The sequence below is a fragment of the Heterodontus francisci genome, chromosome 1, assembly GCF_036365525.1.
Source record: "Heterodontus francisci isolate sHetFra1 chromosome 1, sHetFra1.hap1, whole genome shotgun sequence".
Taxonomy (NCBI): domain Eukaryota; kingdom Metazoa; phylum Chordata; class Chondrichthyes; order Heterodontiformes; family Heterodontidae; genus Heterodontus; species Heterodontus francisci.
This window is the reverse complement of record NC_090371.1, coordinates 122891391-122916979: the sequence shown is the minus strand read 5'-3', so window position 1 is coordinate 122916979 and position 25589 is coordinate 122891391. Positions and strand designations below refer to the sequence as shown.

General features: G+C 44.2%; 1 long non-coding RNA gene across 2 annotated transcripts; it reads left to right on the top strand.

Annotated features, from left to right (window-relative positions):
- The first annotated feature begins 588 nt into the window (after positions 1-588).
- LOC137383887 (uncharacterized) lies at positions 589-25145 on the top strand. 2 transcript variants are annotated; one of them, XR_010977486.1, is made up of 4 exons: positions 589-638; positions 838-915; positions 10743-10870; positions 22685-25145. It is a non-coding gene; the product is annotated as an uncharacterized lncRNA (long non-coding RNA). The 2 variants fall into 2 exon arrangements; XR_010977505.1 differs by lacking the exon at positions 22685-25145 and adding an exon at positions 21376-21458.
- Positions 25146-25589: the final 444 nt, after the last annotated feature.

Sequence of the window (25589 nt, the reverse complement as noted above, 5' to 3'; positions counted from 1 at the left end):
CTTATCTGGAGAGTTACAAGGCTTCCTTCTACCTTGGATTGCTATCCAGCTTGTTTGCGCAACAAAGAACCCTTGCATAATCATGTAGAAAAAATAAAATATGCAGTTACAAAACAAGTCTGGCCTTCTTCAACATTTTTGGATTATCACAAATTTCATTTTTCTGTAATCAATCTAAAGCCACATGTCAAAGTAATATGAATCGTGTCCTTACACATCAGATATTTTTATTCCCTGCATTGGTTTTCATTCATCATTGCCTTGTATTCAATCAAAAAAAGGGACAATGTATGGTTTGGTTCACATTATCCATACATTCTGCTATTTGGTCTTGGAAAGAAAATGGCGTGTATTCTCTACATAGAAACAAAGCTACATCTGAGTTGTGTATGTTTTGGAAAATAATGTTACAAAGTTTTAATGGCCAGAGAGATTCACTAAAAAGCAGTGATTTTATGGAAAAAATGTGGGTTTGTGTTTAATCAATAGAATTGAACCGTGACTCACACATCTTATCATTCACCCTCCCCCATCATAAGCTTTATAATAATGCACAAAGAGGAAATACCATGAATCCCAAGTGTACTGCCTAACCCCCAAGGGGACTGACACATATCTTAGAACTTAATACTTCAAAGGTGATTTCAAGCTGAAAGACAGTTGTGTAGTGGAAGAGCATAAAAGAGGGATACAAGACTACAGCTACAGCAGTTTATCTGGAAAATATTGCTGAAAACCTGTGTTGTGCATTGATTTATAGTTTGGAAACCCACTGTATTGTCATTGGATATTTCCATATTGAAGATAATTCGATCTTAATATTCTTTTTATTTACAGAATGTAAATCCAGATCTGAATCCAGATCTGGTCAGAAGATGGTCCCAAAATAAGACAAATGGATCTGCTACATCAAAGGTATGTTTTGCAAAAGTATGCTTTTGAATGCAAAACTGCAAGATATAAATAGTTCTGTGAGTGAGGATATAGGAATACTTGATGCAGAATTTCATATCCGTGTGTGGGCAAATCTTTTATACTCATCAATCCAGGCCAAATGACAAACCATACTGGGGCAGTTGGACCGAGATCTTGTCCTGTCACTTCTCTAGGGATGACTCCCAGACAGTGCTAAAAGAAAAATTGAAAGTTGACATTGCTAGGATGGTGATTTGACCCTGCTTTGAATGCTGACTAAATTTGATAGGCTGCATCTTTAGGGTGTCCTGAAAATACAATGCCTTTGTAAATTGGGAGATCCAATCCTGAGTTAGCCTGATGCACTGTGCAATTGTAGTTCTACTGGAAAAAATTAGTTGTCTTCATAGTGTTGCAAAAATTTAATTTAAAAAGCATGGGTCAGTTTTGCACAAGAAGTCTTCTTAAAGTATTGGTTTGGGGTGCATTTAATCCTCAAAACTACCACAGGGGATGCAGCTGATCCTCCTAAATTGAAGTTTTTACACTTCACACATGTTGGTTGTGGCCAGGAAAAATATCTACTAATACATATGATGACTTACATATTTAAGACAGAAGCGCAAGGAGAGAGCCAACTGTGTAACAGCCCCGACAACCAATTTTATCTGCAGCACCTGTGGAAGAGTCTGTCATTCTAGAATTGGCCTTTATAGCCACTCCAGGCACTGCTTCACAAACCTCTGACCACCTCCAGGCGCTTACCCATTGTCTCTCGAGACAAGGAGGCCAAAGAAAGAAAGAAAGTATATGCTAATCATAATAAAAGCCTCCAACAAAGATACACTGTGTGATTTAAAACAATTATTTAAAATGTATATATTCCCCAGAGTGTGACCTATTGTTGTTAAAACAAAAGTTCTGAAGTTCTGAATTGGTATTATATACACTTGGGCTTGTTTCAGATGTGAAAATCCGAGAAGTGAAAGCCAGGTGGCCCTGGCACTGGAAGGAGATCATGGAAGTGCTTCTGTGTGCTGTGGTGGGGCAGGGGAGCGAAGGGGCCTGAGCTTAAAAAAAACTATAGCCCAATTCAATAAATGCCAGGGTTAGAACCATTTCATGACTGGAAATATGTTTGCATTTAGAGCTATTGCATTAAAGGGAAAATAATGCGTGTGGTCAGTGTAGTATAAGGGTCAGAAAGGGTTAATGTTTGAGACAGTGAGAGTAACCCCCCCCCCCCCCCCCCCCCACCACTGTAGTGATGATGTTGTAATGGTCACATGAGTATTAGGGGCTTGGAAGAAGCTCAAAGCATAATGAGAGGTGTTAGCTGGACATGCTTAATGAGAGTGTATATAGTTATGTATATAAAATAAACAAGTTACTATTTAGCTATGCAAAGACTCTGAGACATCTGTAAACAATACTTGAACTACACTAACAACAATATAAACCTGGTGGCAATGGTGAACACACCCAGAAATTGTTCCAAGACCTCACCTTATACAGTAGCGCCAAAAAGATGGGAGATCTCGAAGGGAGACTGCGAAGACCTCCAAAGCTACTCTGTAGCTGAAGGAAGACATGGACAGTCAGTGAGTCAGCCATGCAGGCATTCAGTCTGCATCACAGAAACATGGTAGTCTGTGAGCAACAACCAGGTCCAGCGATCTGGCTGCAAGTCACAATACCCGAATAATGGTCGGGGATCAGGTGAGTAACATTTTGGAAAGGGTGCATTTATTGTTTAACAATGCACTGGGCAGGCAAGATGGGAAAAAAAGTTGATCCCTTACAAGGGCAAGTCAGCAGGCATTACTCAAGCAGACCGTGGAGAAAAAGTACGGGAACACCCATAAAGAGCGGGAAGCCTCCAAAAAGTGTGGGAACACCTCCATTAAAGCAAAGAAAAAATTCTTAGAAGAAAGAGAATCTTAAAGAGTTTGGAAAAATGGAATCAAAATACACGATGACTGAAAGCTTCCAGAATTCAGAAAGACCCAATCAGATACAGAATTGGTCGATGTGGAGAAAATGCTTTCTAAGATTTAGAATAGCTTCTCAGCTACATACCAGATCTGAAGCAGAGCAAATAAACAGTACTATACTCTATGCGTGCAATTGCTGATGACATGATGGTAAGACAAGGCATCAATGAGGCTTCAGACAAGTTTGATGATGTTTTACAAGCTTTCAATAAATACTTTAATTTAAGAAGCTACAAGAACCTGGATAGAGAAAAGTTTAATAAAAGGATCCAGAAACTGGGCAAATCTGTGGACACTTTCATTAATGATTTGTACAGACTGGCTGAGGGAGTATGGAGAACTGAGTTGATAAGGGACTGAATAACAATGGGAACAGTTGACGATTCTTAATCAGATCTCTTACAGTCAAAGATGACCTCACTTTTGAGAAAACGATTCAGATGGTGTGACAGGCAGAGGTCAGAAGACAAAATAGAGCCTAAAACTTACCTTGGTCCCGGGGCTCCCTAACATCTTCTTGTGGAAGCTGGGTTGCAGTCCAACAGTGGCCACTACTCCCGGTGGCACTGCTGGGACTAAGAGCTGCTGGCCTGCTGATTGGCCGGCAGCTCCATTAGGCGGAACTTCCTACCTCAAGCAGGTGGAAGTCCTGCCTCAGAGCAATTAAAGGCCGGGGAACCGCAAAATGCGGATTGGATCCTCAGGCCAGGTGGAAGTGGACTCGCACCGACTTTTCAGTCGGTGGATGACTCCCGTCCACCGAGGGAAAACTCCCGGCTAAAGACACCGAGACATCTGTAAACAATGCTTGAACTACACTAACAATAATATACAAGGGTCAGCATTATCAGTGACTATCATAATTGTTTTGGAACAAGCCTTAACATCTTGCATTGAGTTTTTGTCAAGAAAGTAGTTCATGCAATGTCTTAACAAGTATTAATTTTGTTTTTGATTGCATTAAAGCAGCACAGAGATCTCACATTTTCCTATGAAATGAGACTGACAAATTAAACACAAATGAATATTTTTCTAAATGTCTCTTTCAATAATATTACAATCTACTGAATATTAACTGGCATTTATATTACACTTTCTGAACTTTTGCTTCACTTTTGTAAATAGCAAGCAAATTGGCATTAATTTTTAAAAACACAAAAAATCAATACTTGGAATATTAGGTATCTCCTTATGAATTAATTTGCAGAGTTAACAAAATGCAATCAGTAACACAAGACAATATTATCTTTGAATATGTGATGTTTTTTGAATAGATACAACAAGCAAAATGATCGTAGTGATATTAAAGGTATATTTTATTACATTAATTTCTAATCAAATCTTGCATAAAACCTAAAACATAATAAAGAGGCACATGGAATTTAGAGACCTCCTTGTTTTAGTTTTATTGACCAGTTTGACAACTGCCGTTTGTGCAGAATTTCGATTTAAAATGGAAAAGCAAATCTAAAATTCAATGAGGAGGTTCAGAACAGCTATGTCTTGAGAGAACCTGTAAAGGTGGTCATTTTTATGCTAATGATATTTTTCAGACCTTCACTTGAGCAGCTTTTACCATTAGTGGGATGCATGGTAATTTGTCAAGTTGTCATTACTATGCTCAGTAGAATGTCTGAATCCGCAACAGAGCAGTAAAGCATTCTTTAACAATTTGGACATCCCTAGCATATTGGGCATGATCGAATATATCAATGCACACAGAGCTATAGTTCTGGCTGCTGTGTCTGCCTACTGTAACAGGAGAGATTCCATTCTATTAAAGACTTAATTGTAAATGTCAAGAATTTCCAAATGGGCTATGTTCTAGTACTCCTGGTTGTACCTATGACTCTAATTCCTGCTGGTCCTGAATAAGCAGCGAGCTTACATCTGGAAAATTGACTAGTGGACGGCTGTCAGGTAAGATGCTATCCTATGGAACTGTGTGTTTGCCATCTGTTACTACTTATTTTGTTAATAATGCTATTCTTTCTCTGGCAGTTGATATACATCCTTTACACTGTGGTTTGTTTGTCATCGCTCACAACTTCCATGTCAAATCCCCACACCAGACCACAAAAGAGATGTAATATAGTGCACAAAATACCACAAAGACAGTCAAAGAGCACATTTTTGGCATTTGACGTTTTGGTATGTAAATTTTACAAGGCGCAGAGCATAAGAGAAGCTTAGGATAGTCTGTAAATATTTAGTTGCCTGTCACATAACTGCTATGTGATGTTGCTCGTGGCCTTTCAGATAGCAGCAAAAAAAAAAGAATGGTGGTAGTCGGCAAGTTAGAAAATAGCTGGGATCTTATGGCTTACATCCAAGAGAACATAAACTTACTTTAATCTTGCACTGACTCCCCAAAGCCTGTCCACCATCTACAAGGCACAAGTCAGGAGTGTGATAGAATACTGTCCACTTGCCTGGATCGGTGCAGCTCCAACACCACTCAAGAAGCTCGACACCATCCAGGACAAAGCAGCCCGCTTGATTGGCACCCCATCTACAAACATTCACTCCCTCCACCACCGACGCACAGTGGCAGCAGTGTGTACCATCTACACGATGCACTGCAGCAATGCACCAAGGCTCCTTAGACAGCACCTTCCAAACCCGCGACCTCTACCAACTAGAAGGACAAGGGCAGCAAATGCATGGGAACACCACCACCTGCAAGTTCCCCTCCAAGTCACACACCATCCTGACTTGGAACTATATCGCCGTTCCTTCACTGTCACTGGGTCAAAATCCTGGAACTCCCTTCCTAACAGCACTGTGGGTATACCTACCCCAAATGGACTGCAGTGGTTCAAGAAGGCAGCTCACCACCTTCTCAAGGGCAATTAGTGATGGGCAATAAATGCTGGCCTAGTCAGCGACGCCCACATCCCTGAATGAATTTTAAAAAAGGCTTTAGGATGGCCTTGGAGGGCACACTGCCTCCAGTTCTTGAACATTTCCTTGTATTATAAGCTTTCTTCTCCTGAAAGCACAGAAATTTCCATTGTTATTGTCTATCAAAAGCATACACAACTCCTATGTTGGTGGTAGCCTGACTGTCCATCATGGTGCCATGCCTTCTGCATGCAACCAATCAGTACTGGCGGTGCAGGAGTCACCTCTGCTTGATCGGTGTCCTGCACAGAGAGAATGACATGCATCTGACAGCCAATGCTGACGCCTGGGCATCTCCACTAACTGGGTGGGCAACCGGTTCTCCAATCTCATATTCATCTGCAGTCACATTTAAGGCTGAAAGCTTAATGCTGTGTGCTGCACTCACCTTGCCATTGAGTCTCTTTCAGCACTGCAGCCAGGACTTCCCTCTGTGTCCTTTCAGCCTGGAGAAGCACCTCCTGGGAGGCATCGTCGAAACTTGGAGTGACCCTTGATCTGCCTTTGGCCATTTCATCAGTTTGTGCAGTCACCAGGACTCCCTCGTTGTTCCCTCCAGGGATGCTGCATGTGCAGTACTGCTGGCTGCCTTTTAAAAATGGCACCAGTATTGCATGAGCTGGAACTTCTTTCCGCATCACCTCACTGGCTGGAAGTTATGTTGAACTTGTATAAGACACTAATCCGTTCCCAGCTGGAGAAATGCGTCCAATTCAGGGCACCAAACTTTAGGAAAGACATGAGGGCATTGGAGAGAGTACAGAAAAGATTCACGAGAATGGTTCCAGGGATGAGGAATTTCAGTTGTGAAAATAGATTGGAGAAGTTAGGACTGTTTTCCTTGGAGAAGAGAAGGCTGAGAAGTGATTTGATAGAGGTATTCAAAATCATGAGGAGTCTGGACAGAGTAGACACGGAGAAACTGTTCCCACTTGTGAAACGATTGAGAACGAGCAGACACAGATTTAAAGTATTTGGTAAGAGAAGCAAAAGTGACACGAGGAAAACTTTTTCATGCAGCGAGTGGTTAAGGTCTGGAATGCGCTGCCTGAGAGTGTGGTGAAGGCAGATTCGACTGAAGTGTTCAAAAGGGAATTAGACAGTTATACGAAAAGGAAGAATGTGCAGAGTTACAGGGAGAAGGCAAGGCAATGGAACTGAGGGAGTTGCTCTTTCAGAGAGGCAGTGCGGACACGATGGGCTGAATGGCTTCCTTTTGCACTGTAACGATTCTGTGATTCTGTGCCTGCAGGCCATTAATTGGCTAATCCTGAGAATATCATGTTTGCAACTTGGCCCCTGCCCACGCGGCCATAGCACCTGCTTTCAGTCCTGATATCGGGACTGCGTGGCTGCCAGTAAAATCCTGGTCTTTAACTCTGTTTCTCTTTCCACAGGTATTGCCTGACCTGCTGAGCATTTCCAGCATTTTCTGTTGTTAGAATGTGAAGTTTATTCCCACAAACCATTGTTCGAGCAGTATCCAGAAGTACTTTTGAAAGGGAACTTTTACTTAAAAAGCAAGAGGAATGTTAAAGAGTATATTTAATACTCAGCAAGAAAGTTGGATTACACAAGGTGGTCCACGTGGAGTAAAACACCAACACAAACTTGATGGAGCATTTGACACTTTCTGTGCAGTAAGATTATATGGTTCTGCACGGAGCACACATAGTTAGAATCAAGGAATCATAGAATAGTTACAGCACAGAAGGAGGCCATTCAGTCCCTTTTGGCCGTGCCAGCTCGCTGCATGAGCAATATAGATAGTTCCAGTCCTGCCCTTTCCCTGTAGCCCTGCAATTTTGTTTCTTTTCAGGTGCTTATCCAATTGCTTTTTGAAAGCCACAATTAAATCTGCCTCCACCATGCTCTTAGACAGTGCATTCCAGAGCCTAACCACTCATTGTGTAAAAAAGTTTTTCCTCATGTCGCCTTTGATTCTTTTGCCAGTCATTTTAAATCTGTGTCCTTTGGCTCTCAACCCTTCTGCCATTAATTCAACACACTGAATAGAACATTCTGACCATCAAGATCAGCATGATATGCAGAAATCTTCCATTATATGTGGTATCTTCCAGATCGCTCAATTGAGAAAGAAACCCCATTTAAATTTTAACAAAAGGGCGTAGAAGTAAAATGACTATCAGTCTTTCCATGCTGTCAGTGTGAACAGAGGGTAGACAAAGCCAGTTCAAAATGCAGAACAAGTGACTTGGTCACTTGCGCTTTACAACTTAAACAGAACTGCAGTGGCTGCTGGGTTGAGTCAGTAAGGCAGCAAGCAGGGAGTGAAATCTATTATAGGATCGGGTAAGGGTTGGGTAAGGCAACGGGCTGGCTACAATAAGGTTGTGCCCGATAAGCCAAGTGGTGCAAACTCCATCAGAGCAGGGGAACAACATTGGCCAAAACTCTGAAGAAAGTCAAAGGGCCCAAGTTTGTTCTATGGTCTAAAAAGAACTTTTTTTTATTTGTTCTTGGGATGGGAACATCGCTTGCTAGGCCAGTGTTTATTTCCCATCCCTATTTGTCCTTGAGAAGGTGGTGGTGAGCTGCCTTCTTGAACTGCGATAGTCCATGTGGGGTAGGTACACCAACAGTGCTGTTAGGAAGGAAGTCCCAGGATTTTGACCCTGCGCCAGTGAAGGAACGGGTAATATAGTTCTAAGTCAGGACAGTGTAAATTGAAGGGGAACTTGCAGGTGGTGGTGTTCCCATGTGTCTGCTGCCCTTGTCCTTCTAGGTGGTAGAGGTCGTGGGTTTGAAAGGTGCTGTTGAAGAAGCCTTGGTGAGTTGCTGCAGTGCATCTTGTAAATGATAAACACTGCTGCCACTTTGCATCAGTGGTGAAGGGAATGAATGCTTACGGCGGTGAGTGGGGCACCAATCAAGACGGCTGATTTGTCCTGGATGGTGTCGAGCTTCTTTGTGTTGCTGGAATTGCACCCATCCAGGCAAGTGGACAGTATTCCATCACACTCCTGTCTTGTGCCTTGTAGATGGTGGGCTGGTTTGGGGAAATCAGGTGAGTTACTTGCCTCTCACCTGCTCTTGTAGTCACAGTATTTATATGGCTGATCCAGTTAAGTTTCTGTCCAATGGTAAGCCCCCAGGATGTTGATAGTGGGGGATTCAGCAATGGTAATGCCATTGAATGTCAAGAGGAGATGGTTAGATTCTCTCTTGTTGGAGATGGTCATTGTCTGGCACTTGTGCAGCCTGAATGTTACTTGCCAGTTATCAGCCCAAGCCTGAATATTGTCCAGGCCTTGCTGCATTTCTACACGGACTGCTTCAGTACCTGTGGAGTCATGAATGGTGCTGAACATTGTGCAATCATCAGTGAACATCCCCATTTCTGACCTTATGTTGGAGGGAGGGTGATTGCCTGGCATCAGCGGTAATTTAATATTTTTACAACTCAAATGAAAAACTTCTGGTCAGATCTGAAGCATCTCTCTTCCTCTCTGTCAGTGCAGAAAATAGAGCAGCAAGTTTGTAAGTACACAGAAAAACAGAGCTACACTGACTCATGGATGACCTTCGGGGATCCTGTGAAGTTTGATATTCCATAGATTTTTATTTGCACTGTCGGGTACAAAATGCAGATAGTTGACATGTATGTAGAAGTTAGCATCAATCGTCAACACAAAACTCAGTTTAATTTAAGGTGCATTGTGCTGGTGTCATGTCAGATGCTGGAGTATTTTGAGTGGTGTTCCTGTGAAAACCAGGAAATCCTCTTTGAGAACAAAGCATTTGACTCAGCAGCCACACACTATTCCTCTGCTGGATCTGCAAATTAGGGAAACAGTACAGAAGGAAGAAAAAAGAGATAATAATATTCAGTTGGTCTCTCAGACTGGGGAGCTGCAGCTCGGCTAAGATTGGATGCTTGTGATATGGAAACTGGAGTTGATGCAACATGTAAATTAGATGGCAAAAATATTGGGAAAAGCAGAATCATGGAATCAGAAGAGATGCATCAACCTCACCTGGTATTGAAAGTAATTGTAGCAAACAAGAAAACAAATAAGAAGACCTAGAAAATTGTTCCAGAAGGAGCAACCTGTGCCTGGTAGTGTTATCAAAAGGAATTGAGGGAAACAGCACTATTGATTAAGTACAAGAGCTGTTTCCTGAGCTTTGAGGGCTATTAGCAGTAACATTTTAAGATGTTGGGGTGGCATCAGGAAACATGAAAACAAACCACCTCAACACTGAGTTGTAATTGTTGCCTTGAATACAGTTTAACGAGTTATTCTTTATAATATTTGGTAAAACCTGCCCTTATTCAATGGAACGATACAGGGTGTATCGTAGAATATAATACAGAATTCATGACACAAATATTACACTTACGTATAGTATCATGAGGACTGTCCTGCATTAATGCCATGTGATGTTGTACAGGTAATTTAAGAGTGGCAGTTGCTAAATATAGGCAGTTGGTTAATTCCCTGCTATCTTAGTTGGGGAATGGCAAGCGGTACAACACAAGTCTAACAAGGAGGGACAAAATAACTTGCAAAATTTGGTGGGAGAATAAATCTGGGGATAAAATATTTCTGAATGATGTATTGTTTCTTATAAATACTAACCATCCAAATTTCAGTCACTCCACTTGAAAATGTCATTATTTTCCAATAATATTTGTGCTTAAACTTTTCCATTTCTTCACCTCTCTCATCCTTTAAGAACCTCCTTAAAACTTACTTCTTTATCAAAGCTATTCGTCACTTGAATTAATATCTCCTTTTCATTTGTGTCAAAGTTTGCCTCATTACACTTCTATGAAACCCCTTGGTATGTTTTACTACATTAAAGGCACTATATAGATCCAAGTTGTCGTTGCTGTAGAATATAAACACTATTGCTCCATGCATTGTTAAGTTGAAAGATTTGACTATGACTTGTATTTCACAGAAATCCGATCACAGTAAAACAGCTGTAGGCAAATCAGTGATACGTGGATCAAAGTTCAGCTGTATCTGGAACTGCTCCACTCTGGGAGTTCATCTGCGTCATACAACTCAGTCAAAAATTCTTGGCAGGTTTGTAGCTCACAACCTATTGAAATGTAACAGCTGAGATCCGACACCAAAAAGTTTTTAATCTGAAGCGTAATGATTCTTTAAAAGAAGTGTTTGCATTTATACAGCGCTGTTCACATCCTCAGGATGTCCCAAAGCACTTCACTGCCAACTAATTTTTTGTGAAGTGCAGTCACTGGTGTTTTGCAGGCAAGGGTTGCGGCCACCAGAACAGATAGATGGGACCTTGGTTTAATGTCTCATTTGAAAAACTTCATCACCAACAATGCATCTTACCCTTGGTACTGCAGTGCAGTTTAGAGTCAAAGGGCTGAATTTTATTCAACCAGCAGGAGTGGGAGTGAAGGCATGGGGGGGCTGAAAAATCAGGAGGGGATGTGCTCGTCCAGAAACCAGACGAGGTATAGAATACAAAAGCAGGGATGTAAAGCTGAAACTGTATAAAACGTTTGTGCGGCCACAGCTCGAGTATTGTGTACAGTTCTGGTCACCACATTATAGAAAGGACATAATTGCTCTGGAGAGAGTATAGAGGAGATTTACAAGAATGTTGCCAGGGCTTGAAAATTGCAGCTATGAGGAAAGATTGGATCGGCTAGGGTTGCTTTCCTCAGAACAGAGGAGGCTGAGGGGTGACTTAATTGAGTACAAAATTATGAGGGGCCTAAATAGAGTAGACAGGAAGGTCCTGTTTCCCCTAGCGGAGAGGTCAATTACCAGGCGGCACAGTTTTAAAGTGATTGGTAGAAGGATTAGAGGAGACATGAGGAAAAAGTTTTCATCCAGAGGGTGGTGGGTGTCTGGAATTCACTGCCTGGATTGGTGGTGGAGGCAGAAACCCTCAATTCTTTTAAAAGGTACTTGGACATACACCTGAAGTGCTGTAACCTGTAAGGCTGTAGACCAGGTGCTGGAAGGTGGGATTAGATTGGGCAGCTAGTTTTCTTTTTCGACCGGCACAGAAATGATGGGCTGAATGGCCTCCTTCTGTGCTGTAATTTTTCTATGGTTCGATGGTTCTATGGTCATGACATCAGTTCTGGATTTTGTCAGGGGCGGGAAAGGTCCAAGGCAGCGTTACCACTCGGATGCCGCAGGGCGGAAATTACAATTGCTAAAATGGTATTTACCATGTATTTGCATAAGCCTGACTTGGATTTTATTGGGGGTTTCCAGTTTAGTGAACGGTGATGGCGATCACATGCTTTCAGATCCCAGGTTGTTTAAAGGTGGCGGCACCGAGGCAAGACTTCAGTGCCGTCACAGAAAGGCAGCATGGGGAATATTGGATGAATGCAGGAAGAGGAACTTGGGGGTGCAGCATCCATTGCCTGACAGCAGTGCAACCCTTGAGGCAAGGGTGGGCGCAGAGGGGTTGCAGCCCACGTGGCAAGAGTGGGTTTTGTCTCGGATGGTGGAATCTCTGCGAGGGTGAACGCTGAGGGGCATTAGTCCATGTTCAGAGTGGAGTGGCAAGTGAAAGGTTCCAAAGGTAAAGTCCTGTCTCTTCAGGGACAGCACACAGGACTGGGTTGGGGGTGGGGGGGAACGATGTTGGCCAGCTCGACTGTGTCTCATACACCCAGTCTTCGTAGATCCCCACATTGCGTGGCAGAGACTCAGAGGGAGGCAGGGTCAGGCAGTGGCTGAGAAAGCTGGTAAAAATTGACTACAGCAGCCGACCGCACTAAGAAGGACCTATTTGTGGCAGAGAGTATACTGGTCTTGCCTCAGTTATCTTCAAATGTCTGAGTGGCAGTGTCAGTAAAGACTGTGGCTCTTGGGGAGGCCGAATTATGCTCCATGCTGCAGGATAAGCTGGGACCCACGGGCTTTGGTGGACACCCAATGGTCGTGGCCCTGAAGATCACCATGGTACTCAACTTTTTCACTGCCAGATCTTTCCAGGGATCCACTGGGAATATGTGTGGTGTGGCCCAGGCAGCAGCCCATTGCTGCATCAAGGAGGTGACTAATACTCTGTTCTCAACACTGACCAAATGGATTCTGTCTTTGCCCCCTCAAGGACATCCTCCCTTTCCAACACTGCAATGTATTCCTTAATCAGTACTGCCATCCCACCTCCCTTTTCTCCTTCCCTATCTTTTCTGAACACTTTGTACCATCCAATATTAAGGGCCCAGAATTCGCCATTTATAAGCCATGTTTAAGCCTCGAAATTGCTTCGAACTTGCCTTTGGCAAAACTGATGAGCAAAAGCACCACTCAAACATTGTCCTGTTGTATCATGATGCCTTCATTCTGTGCCAGTCTGCACTGCCATTTGAATTTGAGCCATCATAACAAAACAGCGGCTGACTACTGGGTGAAACCCATCTGGTTCACTAATGTTCGTTAGAGAAGGAAGTCTGCCGTCCTTACATGGTCAGACCCCAGAAATGTGGTTGACTCTTAAATGCCCTCTGAAATGGCCTAGCAAGCCACTCAGTTGTATCAAACTGCTACAAAGTCTCAGAAAAGGAATGAAACTGGACTGACCACCTGGCACGACCTAGGCACCAGAGGCGACAATGGCTAACCCAGCCCCGTCGACCCTGCAAAGCCCTCCTTACTAACATCTGGGGGCTTGTGCCAAAATTGGGAGAGCTGTCCCACAGACTAGTCAAGCAACAGCCTGACATAGTGATACTCATGGAATCACATCTTGCAGACAATGTCCCAGACACTGCCATCATTATCCCTGGGTATGTCCTGTCCCACCAGCAGGACAGACCAAGCAGAGGTGGCGGCACAGTGGTATACAGTCGGGACGGAGTTGCCCTGGAAATCTTCAACATTGACTGTGGACCCCATGAGGTCTCAGGGCATCATGTCAAACATGGGCAAGGAAACTTCCTGCTGGTTACCCCCCCCAATGCCTCTCCATGTTGAACACCAATTGGAAGAAGCACTTAGTGGGTAGCATGGGCACAAAATGTACTCTGGGTGGGGGACTTCAATGTTCATCACCAAGAGTGGCTCAGGAACACCACTACTGACCGAGCTGGCTGAATCCTAAAGGACATAGCTGCTAGACTGGGTCTGCAGCAGGTGGTGAGGGAACCAACGAGATGGAAAAACCTACTTGACCTTGTCTCACCAATTTACTTGTCACAGATACATCTGTCCATGAAACCATTGGTAGGAGTGACCGCCGTACAGTTCTTGTGGAGATGAAATCCTGGTTTCACATTGAAGGTATCCACCATCATGTTGTGTGGCACTACCACCGTGCTAAATGAGACAAATTTTGAACAGATCTAGCAACTCAAAATTGGGCATCCATGAGTCGTTATGGGCCATCAGCAGCAGCAGAATTGTACTCAACCAAAATCTGTAACCTCATTGCCCAGCATATCCCCCACTCGACGATTACCATCAAGCCGGGGGACCAACCCTTGTTCAATGAAGAGTGTAGGAGGGCATGCCAGGAGCAGCACCAGGTATACCTAAAAATAAGCTGTCAGCCTGGTGAAGCTGCATTACAGGACTGCTTGCATGCCAAACAGCAGAAGCAGCATGCAATAGACAGGGCTAAGCGATCCCACAACCAACGGATCAGATCTAAGCTGTACCACATCCAGTCATGAATGGTAGACAATTAAACAACTGACATATCCCCATCCTCAACAAAGGGGGAGCCCAGCACATCAATGCAAAAGACAAAGCTAAAGCATTTGCATCCATCTTCAGCCAGAAGTGCCGAGTGGATGATCCATCCCAGCCTCCTCCCGAGGTCCTCAGCATCACAGATGCCAGTCTTCAGCCAATCCGATTCACTCCACATGATATCAAGAAATGGCTGAAGGCACTGCATACTGCAAGATCTATGAGCTCTGAAAACAATCCGGCAATAGTACTGAAGACTTGTGCTCCAGAACTAGCTGCACTCCTCGCCAAGTTGTTCCAGTACAGCTACAACGCAAGCATTTACCCGGCAATGTGGAAATTTGCCCAGGTATGTCCTGTACACAAAAAGCAGGACAAATCCAACCTGGCCAATTACCGCCCTATCAGTCTACTCTCAAGCATCAGTAAAGTGATGGAAGGGGCCGTCGGCAGTGCTATCAAGCGGAACTTCCTCAGCAATAACCTGCTGTCTGACGCTCAGTTTGGGTTCCCCAGGACCACTCAGCTCCTGACCTTATTACACCCTAGGTCCAAACATCGACAAAAGAGGTGAGGTGAGGTGAGGTGAAAGTGACTGCCCTTGACATCAAGGCAGCATTTGACTGAGTGTAGCATCAAGGAACACTAGCAAAACTGGAGTCAATGGGAATCAGGGGAAAACTCTCCGTTAGTTGGAGTCATACTTGGAACAAAAGAAGATGGTTGGGGTTATTGGAGGTCAATCATCTCAGCCCCAGGACATTGTTGCAGGAGTTCCTCAGTGTAGTGTCCTAGGCCCAACCATCCTCAGCTGCTTCATCAATGACCTTCGCTCCATCATAAGGTCAGAAGTGGGGATGTTCGCTGATGATTGCACAATGTTCAGCACCATTCGCGACTCCTCGGATACTGAAGCAGCCCATGTCCATATGCAGCAAGACCTGAACAACATCCAGGCTTGGTCTGATAAGTGGCAAGTAACATTTGTGCCACACAAGTGCCAGCCAATGACCATCTCAAACAAGAGAGAATCTAACCATCTCCCCTTGACGTTCAATGGCATCATCATCGCAGAATCCCCCACCATCAACATCCTGGGGATTACCATTGATCAGAAACTTAACTGCACCAGCCACATAAATTCTGTGGCTATAAGAGCAGGTCAGAGGCTGAGAATCCTGCAGCGAGTAACTCACCCCCTGTCTCCCCAATGCCTGTCCACCATCTACAAGGCACAAGCCAGGACTGTGATAGAATACACTCCACCTGCCTGGATCGGTGCAGCTCCAACAACTCTCAAATCACCAAGGCTCCTTTGACAGCACCTTCCAAACCAGCGACCTTTACCACCTAGAAGGACAAGGGCAGCAGATGCATGGGAACACCACCACCTGCAAGCTCCCCTCCAAGTCACACACCATCCTGACTTGGAACTATATTGCTGTTCCTTCACTGTCCCTGGGTCAAAAACCTGGAACTCCCTTCCTTTAGAGATTGACAGATTTCTAAATATCAATGACATAAAGGGATTTAGATTAGATTAGATTAGAGATACAGCACTGAAACAGGCCCTTCGGCCCACCGAGTCTGTGCCGAACATCAACCACCCATTTACACTAATCCTACACTAATCCCACATTCCCACCTGTCCCTATATTTCCCTACCACCTACCTACACTAGTGACAATTTATAATGGCCAATTTACCTATCAACCTGCAAGTCTTTTGGCTTGTGGGAGGAAACCGGAGCACCCGGAGAAAACCCACGCAGACACAGGGAGAACTTGCAAACTCCACACAGGCAGTACCTGGAATCGAACCCGGGTCCCTGGAGCTGTGAGGCTGCGGTGCTAACCACTGCGCCACTGTGCCGCCCTATGGGAATATGGGAATAGTGTGGGAAAAAGGCATTGAAGTGGATGATCAACCATGATCGTATTGAATGGCAGAGCAGGCCTAATGGGCCGAATGGCCTACTCCTGCTCCTATGTTCCTAATAGCACTGTTAGTGTACCTACACCCCAAGGACTGCAGTGGTTCAAGAGGCAGCTCACTACCACCTTCTCAAGGACAATTACGGTTAGGGCAATAAATACAGGCCTGGCCAGTGACACCCACATCCCATGAACAAATGAAAAAAAAACATTAGTTAGGCCACAACCTGAATACTGTGTGCAGTTCTGGTCACCTGATTACAGAAAGGATGTAATTGCACTAGAGAGGGTATAGAGGAGATTGATAAGGATGTTGCCAAGACTGGAAAAATGTAGCTATGAGGAAAGATTGGATAGGCTGTGATTGTTCTCCTTGGAACAGAGGAGGCTGAGGGGAAATCTGATTGAGATGTGCAAAATTGTGAGGGGCCTGGATAGAGTGGAGGTGAAGAGCCTATTTACCTCAGCAGAGAGGTCAGTGACTCGGGGGCATAGATTTAAAGTGATTGGTAGAAAGATTAGAGGGGAGATGAGGAAATATGTTTTCACCCAGAGGATGGTGGGGGTCTGGAACTCACTGCCTGAAAGCTTAGTAGATGCAAAAAACCTCAACTCATTTAAAAAGTGCCTGGATGTCCACCTGAAGTGCTGTAACCTGCAGGGCTACGGACCAAATGCTGGAAAGTAGGATTAGGCTGGGTGGCTCTTTTTTCCCCAGCTGGCACAGACACGATGGGCCAAGTGGCCTCTTTCTGTGCTGTAAATATTCTATGATTTTATAAAAGGCTGTTGATTTTAGGTCAGGGAGCCTGCAGGAGGCCATGCAGGGTGACCTAGAGCAGCTCTCGGCCTAGAAGGTAGCAGTGTGAGCTGGCTGGCTGAGAGGAAACAGCAAGTGCACTGGCAGAGTGGCAGGGGTGGGAGGGTGAATGCTGTCTTCCTGAGAGGTTTGTGCTCCATGGAACCACTGCCACTCCTCTGGGAAGAGCCTCAACAATCCTAGGAATTTGTTGGAGGACAGATTCCTGGTCTGCTGTGACACACTGGAAGTCCTTTTGCAAGTTGTAATCTGTAGCCATGATGGTAGCAGTCCGAGCTTGCATGGCAGCAAGATCACCCTGACTGACAGCAGTCTGAGCTTCCACAGCAGCACCCAGATGTTGGGTGGCTGTTGTATGTGTTGCAAGGGAAGTTGCAACATCGGTCATCAGATACTGTGTCATTGTTGGATCCTCAGGCACGAGAACAGAGTTGAACACCAGTTCCATGCTAAAAAGGATGGACTCTAAGCTCTGTGCAAATCCCTTTGCCAAGTTGGTGCTAGACTCCTCCATGCTCACTGATGTTCAATGCAGTCTTTCTGGCAGACTTCCCAATGTACCAAGCATTTTGATGTGTATACCTATCAGCTTTATTCGGTAGGCTGCCCCATCGAAGTCCTCATCTGAATCCTTTGCAGCGGAACCCGTGTATGACCTCGTCTTCTGGTGAACTGGCACTTGCAGTATCCTTGTCTCCTGCCCTGGCTGCAGGTTACTCATGTCCAGTTTCTCAGCATGTGCAGATCCCTCCTCTAATGTATCCTTTGAGATATGTGCAGTGTCAGTATATGCGTTGGTGGCTGTGAGTGTGAAATCATGAGATGGTGCTGTGTCTTCATCATCACTCTTTTCTTGTTGTTCCTCCACTGCCTGGTCTGGTTGCACCTCGGGTGAAAGGAAAAAGACACAAGGATAGGGTTGTAGTGTGGTGAAGGGAGGGGGAAAGTAAGAGATGCATTCTTACACCATCTGCAGTTTGTGAATTATAAGAAAGCACGGGATGAGGGACAAGTGGGATATGAGAAGGAGGATTAGGTATGATTAGATTTAGATTAGAGATACAGCACTGAAACAGGCCCTTCGGCACACCAAGTCCGTGCCGACCATCAACACCCATTTATACTAATCCTACACTAATCCCATATTCCTACCAAACATCCCCACCTGTCCCGATGTTTCCCCACCACCTACCTATACTAGTGACAATTTATAATGGTCAATTTACCTACCAACCTGCAAGTCTTTTGGCTTGTGGGAGGAAACCAGAGCACCCGGAGAAAACCCACGCAGACACAGGGAGAACTTGCAAACTCCACACAGGCAGTACCCAGAATCGAACCCGGGTCCCTGGAGCTGTAAGGCTGCAGTGCTAACCACTGCGCCACTGTGCCGCCCATATGGTTTCAGCCCTACCACTGGCCACAGGGGTGGAGGAGTTGCATTACTGGTCAAAGAGGATATCACAGCTGTGCTGAAGGAAGGCACTATGGAGGACTCGAGCTGTGAGGCAATATGGGCAGAACTCAGAAATAGGAAGGGTGCGGTAACAATGTTGGGGCTGTACTACAGGCCTCCCAACAGCGAGCGTGAGATAGAGGTACAAATATGTAAACAGATTATGGAAAGCTGCAGGAGCAACAGGGTGGTGGTGATAGGAGGTTTTAATTTTCCCAACATTGACTGGGATTCACTTAGTGTCAGAGGTCTAGATGGAGCAGAATTTGTAAGGAGCATCCAGGAGGGTTTTCTAGAGCAGTATGTAAATAGTCCAACTCGGGAAGGGGCCATACTGGACCTGGTGTTGGGAAATGAGCCGGGCCAGGTGGTTGACGTTTCAGTAGGGGACTACTTTGGGAATAGTGATCACAATTCCGTAAGTTTTAGAATACTCATGGACAAAGACGAGAGTGGTCCTAAAGGAAGAGTGCTAAATTAGGGGAAGGCCAACTATACCAAAATTCGGCAGGAGCTGGGGAATGTAGATTGGGAGCAGCTGTTTGAAGGTAAATCCACATGTGATATGTGGGAGGCTTTTAAAGAGAGGTTGATTGGCGTGCAGGAGAGACATGTTCCTGTGAAAATGAGGGGTAGAAATGGCAAGATTAGGGAACCATGGATGACAGGTGAAATTGTGAGACTAGCTAAGAGGAAAAAGGAAGCACACATAAGGTCTAGGCGGCTGAAGAAAGACGAAGCTTTGAAAGAATATCGGGATTGTAGGCGCAATCTGAAACGAGGAATTAAGAGGGCTAAAAGGGGTCATGAAATATCTTTAGCAAACAGGGTTAAGGAAAATCCCAAAGCCTTTTATTCATATATAAGGAGCAAGAGGGTAACTAGAGAAAGGATTGGCCCACTCAAAGACAAAGGAGGAAAGTTATGCGTGGAGTCAGAGAAAATGGGTGAGATTCTAAACGAGTACTTTGCATCGGTATTCACCGAGGAGAGGGACATGACGGATGTTGAGGTTAGGGACAGATGTTTGATTACTCTAGGTCAAGTCGGCATAAGGAGGGAGGAAGTGTTGGGTATTCTAAAAGGCATTAAGGTGGACAAGTCCCCAGGTCCGGATGGGATCTATCCCAGGTTGCTGTGGGAAGCGAGAGAGGAAATAGTTGGGGCCTTAACAGATATCTTTGCAACATCCTTAAACACGGGTGAGGTCCCGGAGGACTGGAGAATTGCTAATGTTGTCCCCTTGCTTAAGAAGGGTAGCAGGGAAAATCCAGGTACTTATAGACCGGTGAGCCTGACGTCAGTGGTAGGGAAGCTGCTGGAGAAGATACTGAGGGATAGGATCTATTCCCATCTGGAAGAAAATGGGCTTATCAGTGATAGGCAACATGGTTTTGTGCAGGGAAGGTCATGTCTTACCAACTTAATAGAATTCTTTGAGGAAGTGACAAAGTTGATTGATGAGGGAAGGGCTGTAGATGTCATATACATGGACTTCAGTAAGGCGTTTGATAAGGTTCCCCATGGTAGGCTGATGGAGAAAGTGAAGGCGCATGGGGTCCAAGGTGTACTAGCTAGATGGCTAAAGAACTGGCTGGGCAACAGGAGACAGAGAGTAGCAGTGGAAGGGAGTTTCTCAAAATGGAGACGTGTGACCAGTGGTGTTCCACAGGGATCCGTGCTGGGACCACTGTTGTTTGTGATATACATAAATGATTTGGAGGAAAATATAGGTGGTCTGATTAGCAAGTTTGCAGACGACACTAAGATTGGTGGAGTAGCAGATACTGAAGGGGACTGTCAGAGAATACAGCAGAATATAGATAGACTGGAGAGTTGGGCAGAGAAATGGCAGATGGAGTTCAATCAGGGCAAATGCAAGGTGATGCATTTTGGAAGATCCAATTCAAGAGTCAACTATACAGTAAATGGAAAAGTCCTGGGGAAAATTGATGTCCAGAGAGATTTGAGTGTTCAGGTCCATTGTTCCCTGAAGGTGGCAACGCAGGTCAATAGAGTGGTCAAGAAGGCATGCGGTATGCTTTCCTTCATCGGATGGGGTATTGAGTACAAGAGTTGGCAGGTCATGCTACAGTTGTATAGGACTTTGGTTCGGCCACATTTGGAATACTGCGTGCAGTTCTGGTCGCCACATTACCAAAAGGATGTGGATGCTTTGGAGAGGGTGCAGAGGAGGTTCACCAGGATGTTGCCTGGTATGGAGGGCGCTAGCTATGAAGAGAGGTTGAGTAGATTAGGATTATTTTCATTAGAAAGACGGAGGTTGAGGGGGGACCTGATTGAGGTGTACAAAATCATGAGAGGTATAGACAGGGTGGATAGCAAGAAGCTTTTTCCCAGAGTGGGGGATTCAATTACAAGGGGACACGAGTTCAAAGTGAAAGGGGAAAAGTTTAGGGGGGATATGCGTGGAAAGCTCTTTACGCAGAGGGTGGTGGGTGCATGGAACGCATTACCAGCGGAGGTGGTAGACGCGGGCACGATAGCGTCTTTTAAGATGTATCTAGACAGATACATGAATGGGCAGGAAGTAAAGAGATACAGACCCTTAGAAAATAGGCGACAGGTTTAGATAGAGGATTTGGATCGGCGTAGGCTTGGAGGGCCGAAGGGCCTGTTCCTGTGCTGTAATTTTCTTTGTTCTTTCTTTGTTCTTTGTTCACAGTCTCAGCATCTGGCATTCCAACAATGGCCAATACCATCTCCTCCATGGGATTTAGGATATGCAGGCACACTTCCCCCTTCTGGTTAGCTCCTGCTGCCTCTGGTTGTGCACAACCTTGCCCTTCAAGAGAGAGGGAAGTATGTCAGTGAGTGTCATGCAATCTGTTTAACTGATGCAGCTGTCATGGTTGAATAACTGGCAGCATGTGCACGAACTGAATGTGAGTGTGAGGCTTGTAGCAGTGCTAAGTGTGTGAAGGTGAAGTGAAGCTATGAATGCTGGATATGAGGACTGATTGATAGAGATTGTTGGTAGGTGAGTGATGGGACTGTGGTGAATTGAGCAGTGTTTGAGGCTAGTGGTGCAGTTGGTAGGATAAGGCATTTGAAGATGCATTCACTGACCATTACCACTCATGTGAGGTCATTGAACTTTTTTGTGGCATTGCCTCAGAAGTCCTCTGGGCCTCACTCCTGGCATTGATCTCCACAGCTATCTGCTCCTACTGCCTTTTGACTATATATCTGGAGAGCTGGATGATCCCCTGTGGTTCCAGGACATCTCTCCTCCTTTCCACTTCTTCTACCAAGACCTCCAATGCAGCATCGAAAAACCTTGGAGCCAGCTCTCTCCCCTCTTGTACCATTCCTCAATCTTTCCCAGGTCAGATTCTCTTCAACTATGATTCTCAGTACCTGCTGCAGCCACAATGCACCTCCCCTTTAAGAGGTGCAAACTAGCTTGCAGTGATGCTGGTCACTCACAATATTGGTCCCCTGCTGATGCATCCAGCCAATCAACAGCACAGTTAGTGGTGGCTGGACACAGAGATAATTCAATTGAGCTGGCAGCATGAAGTTGACCTGCAGGTTAATCACTGCACCAGTCTTTTGGAGCCTATCCAATTTAGCCCCCAGTGTTTTATAAGTGATGACCAGGACTGGAGGGAAGAAAGAAATCACTAGTAAGACCATATAACATAATATCTAAAGCCTTTTAAACTTCTGCATGAGGGAGAAATTAATGACATACCTTGGGTCTGATATAGTTCTGTTTTCTGGTATATACTTTCATAGAAGCTAATCATAAATAAGTAATAACATAACAACACTAACAAACTTTTTCAAAATAGATTAAACCAATAGTGATATTTGCAAATCTCTGATGATAAAATTCTGCCTCCATAATCATTTGCTGTTATTGAAGTAAGTTCTAATTGCTAATTTTATTTCTTCTGGAACTATCGAATTGTAAAAAAAGTGATTAACAGTCATAAATTAACTAATAAAAAATTATGTTGCTTCCACAGTTGATCGACAGCCAGTTTGTCAAAGTTGCTCAAAGGATCCATCTGCACAATGGAGGAGAAGGGAGATGTTGATGATGAAAATCATGATGGCATAGAATATTTCCATTGTGTGCTGCATGAAATCAAAATGTTAACCTATTTATAAATAGCAGGTTATTTTACCGCATATTGCTTATAGGAAATCTTCCCCCATGTAATGCAAAAATGAATTATAATCATACAACAACTTGTATTTATATCATGCCCTTAATGTAACAAATCATCCCACAGTGCTTCACAGAATCATTATAAAGGAAAATTTGACACATAATTTTAGGGCAATTGACCAAAAGCTTGGTCAAGAGGTAGGGTTTAAAGAGCATCATAAAGGAGGAAGGAGAGGTAGAGAGGCAAAGTGGTTTAAGAATGGTATTCCAGAGCTTAGGTCCTTGGCAGCTGAAGGGATGTCTGCCAATGCTGGAGCGATTAAAATCAGGGATGCTCAAGAGGTGAGAATTAGAGGAGTGCAGATATCTCGGGGGGTTGTAGGGTTGGATGAGATTACAGAGATAGGGAGGGGCTAGGCCATGGTGGGATTTGAAAACAAGGATGAGAATTTTAAAATTGAGGCATTGTTTAACTGGGAGCCAGTGTAGGTCAGTGAGCACAGGGGTGCTGGGTGAATGGGACTTAGTGTGAGTTAAGACATGGGCAGCAGCGTTTTGGATGTGCTCATGTTTACAGAGGGTGATAGGTGAGAGGTGAGCCAGGACAGTGTTTGAATAGACAAATCTAGAGCAAACAAATAAATAAAATAAAATAAACAAATAACATGAAAATTTTAATGCCCTTGAAGGAAAAGCAGATATGACACCTAGCATATTTAGTCCTAGATGGTTAGCTTATTACATACATGCTGTGTTTGCAACTCTACATTGAAATGAAACCTGATATTACTGCAGTTCAAATCATGTCTTACAATAGCAGTGTGGAGATCAACTTTAAAAAATATGACTGTAGGAGTCTATTGTTCACAATGACTTCATCTGAACCCTTTGATGTGTAATATGTTCCAGCAGGGAGTGGTGCTTGCCGGAAGCACATCTTGGAGAAACCACTTCCAAAATATTTCTCTGCCCTAAAAGTTTATGGCCCTGAAACATGTGGGGCCTCCCAATGTGCAAGTGCGAGTGAGTGTTGTAATAGTGGGGAGTGCATGAGCAGGAGGTGTATTGAAGCATGGTGCAGTGATTGTATGAGAATGAAGGGAAGTGAAGGAGGAGAGTCTTATGAGTCTTGTGATTAGTGAGGCTATAAGTGGTGGAGGTGTGAGCATACCTTGACAACTCTAGTGAGGCACTGATCTTCTTCCAGAATTGCAGCCATTTCCTGGGTGCCCAGCTCCTGCCATTGACATATTCTGCACTTACCATTGCCGGTGGAGTTGATGCCTGGAGGGTTTCCTGTCCCCTAGAGGAAAGAGGATGTCCCTTACTCTGTCAAATGTCTGCACCAAGGCCTCCAAGGCAGCATCCAAGAATCTTGGTGCTCTCTCTGCACTTGTTTCAGTCATATCTCTGCTTGCAATTCTTTCCCTGATGTCTGCAGCCAGAGTGTACCTCCCGTTTAAGAGGTGCTGACTGCATGTAAGTGGCAGATTGCACAGGCTGCACGCTTGCATGATTAAAATGATACAGCAGCGTAAATATTGAGCCTGAGTCAATACCAGCTGGCCTGTGTATTGTGCACCCTGTTCCCTCATACCTGATTCTGAGTGTGGTCTGTTTTCTAAACCATTATATGGTGCTTCTGAACCTTCTATATTCAGATTTTTTTTCACTTGTTTTTGTTCTGACCATTTCTGTCACTTTTCGACTTTGTGGTTGTATGTGATATAGATCAATCTATGTTTTTTTTAAACTAAGGCCACAGTTCCTAAGGAAATGGTGCAAAGAGTGCTATTATAAATTTAGTCAGTTGGTTTTACTTAGACGTGATTAGTCACTGTTGGTAAATTTTTAGCAATCTCCTGACAGCCCTGTGCGCAGATGTTTTTGCTAACATAGGACCGCAGTTGATACATTGCATCCCAAATAGATATTCCTTTGTAATGTTACAGTTCTTCCCCCAACACCTTTTACTTGTGTTCCTAGCTAGACACCAGTTTCCAAACAGGCAATGCCCCTCAATTAAAAAGTGTGTCCTAGTTTTGCAATTAACCTCAGAGTCATGGTACATTCCTTACGTGAGAATAGCAGCTTTTTCAGGGACTCAAGTGATGATGAGTGGCATTTACCTCCACAATGTATAATTACATCAATCGTATCCTTTGGCAAGTCAGTTTACCTTAAAATCAGCTTTCCTTTGAAAGTATTCGAGTCACACAATGTAATGCTTCCATTATATTAACTAGAGGATGTTAGCTGCTATTCCTATCTATCAATTATTTTGTCTCTGTGTCATATTCTAAGAGCTGTATAACACTCACCAAAAATACATTAAAAAAGAAATATTTGCCAATTTTCTCACTGATTTTCTCTGCTTACCATTTCTTCTACCAAAGGCAGTGGTTTATCCTGGTCAAGGTACCACAGGTTGTGACAGTCCTCTTATGTAAATAACAATCATTGGCCTACTATTGCCGGAGCTCCTGTGACTGTCCCCTACACCTCTTTATAACAACAATTGCACCAACTTGCCTTGATAGAATGCCTTTAACTTAATAAAACAATCCAAAGTGCTTCACAGGAGTGCAGTCAGACAAAAATTAACAGTGAACCAAAGAAGGAGACATTAGGGCAGGTGACAAAACCTTGGACAAAGAAGTAGGTTTAAAGGAGCAGCTTGAAGGAGGAGACCTGGAAAGGTGCAGAGATTTAAGGGGGCAATTTCATAGCCACCAATGGTGGGACGAAGGAAGTTGGGG